Source organism: Mus pahari, chromosome 6, assembly GCF_900095145.1.
Source record: "Mus pahari chromosome 6, PAHARI_EIJ_v1.1, whole genome shotgun sequence".
NCBI lineage: Eukaryota > Metazoa > Chordata > Mammalia > Rodentia > Muridae > Mus > Mus pahari.
In genome coordinates this window covers 42,779,490-42,781,116 of record NC_034595.1, presented here as the reverse complement: position 1 = coordinate 42,781,116, position 1,627 = coordinate 42,779,490, and the positions used below count along the sequence as shown (strand labels likewise).

Here is a 1,627-nt window from a genome sequence, read left to right as displayed (position 1 = left end):
GTTTAGTTAGAGGCCTTTATTTTAGCAATCACTGCACATGTAGCAGGCAAAAATAATGTTTCTTGATAAGCTCACATCCTAATCTGGAGAGCTAGGAATATGTTACATTCTGTGCTCAAGAGGAATTATAGCTTTGCAGATGAAATTATGCCTGCCAGTCAACTGATCTTCCAATAGCTTATCCTGAATGATGCAAGTGGGACCTAACATAATCACAAGGGCCCTTCAAAACAGAAACAGGAAATAGAAGGAGACTCAGTGTCACAGTGAAGCAATGGAAGAAAAATTAGGCAGCTGTGCTTGGCTTTACGAAAGGGACCATGAGTCAAAATACATAGTAGAAACTTATCAGCCAAGACTATACATGTGCCGAGAAACTTGACAAGGTGAGGAAGTGCATTGTCCTTTAAAGATGTCACATTCTCATGTACCCCCTAAAGCATGCCATTCAGACCAGAGAGACCAATTTAATGCTTCCAACCATGAGACTAAGTTTCATTAACCAAGCTTGTAGTGTTTTCTTATGGAAATATTAGGAAGCATCTTCAGTCTGTTCAGAGCATTTAGCACTAGAGGTACTTGGCATCTTCTTAGTTTAATATTAGCTGCGTGGCTAAATTTTAATCAGCTCTGTTTAACTACATTCTCAATTATGGATTTTTGTTGTGGAGATATAAGAGTAGCCATTTATGTTAACAGTAATAAGCCCTGTAATTTGTGGACTTTCTTGTTCCTTTTTATTCCAGTTTGCAAACCAACAAGGTCTTTCTTCAGCACATCTCTACTTTAATACTTTATCAAATAAAGCCAGTTACATCCAATGCATGCTATTAAAAATTTCAAAGTTATTTCTCTCATTCTCTTAGTTTGCTACACATAAGGAATTCCTTCCAATGCATTCCATACAACAATTTAACCACTCCAGGACAGCCAGGGCTGTTACAGACAGAAATCCTGTCTCAACAAACAAACAAACAAACAAACAAACAAACAGACACAACTGAGCATTTTCTGCCCTTAGATGTGTTGCAGGTGTGGTTGCCATGTCACATACACTTCTGTAGGTGGCAGACAGAAGGGGGACTGTGTCTGTGCTTAGTGTTCTGACCTTTGAACATCTGAAGGATTAGTAGCCTAAAATTCCCTGAAAAAAAAAAAAAAAGTGTGCCTGGGATGACTTCCAGCCTGGCCTGGCAGGCACCAACTGCTTCAGCTCTAACAGCTCCATCCCTGACCACTTACAGAACTGGGAGCAAGCTAGAGACTAGAAGAACCCTGCCTGGAATTGAGGGGCTTGGGTGAGAGTGAGTCCAAAACATACAAATGACCCTCACAAAAAGTGAGTCCCAGATGACTATCAGGCCAGTTCCATACACCCTGGACATGGAGTTAGACTGAGATAACCATCATTCTGGTGCCATGATGACCTGGGGGTAGGGGTAGGGGTAGGGGTGGGAGTGGGTGTTGGTAAGACCACTCCTGAGATGACCACAGACACTCAGAAACCTCTGGTAGTATTAAGGAGGTAAGTGGTGAGGAAATGGAAGATAGAAAGAGAACCAGAAGGATGTGGGCATAATGAGGAGAGGCAGAACTGGAGACTTGAGGGTAGTGAGAAACAGTCTGT

At 41.8% G+C, this 1,627-nt stretch overlaps 1 non-coding gene across 1 annotated transcript; it reads left to right on the top strand.

Moving 5' to 3' along the window:
* The first annotated feature begins 1,010 nt into the window (after positions 1 to 1,010).
* On the top strand, positions 1,011 to 1,142 carry LOC115064325. Its single transcript, XR_003844164.1, has one exon. It is a non-coding gene; the product is annotated as a small nucleolar RNA SNORA17 (small nucleolar RNA).
* Positions 1,143 to 1,627: the final 485 nt, after the last annotated feature.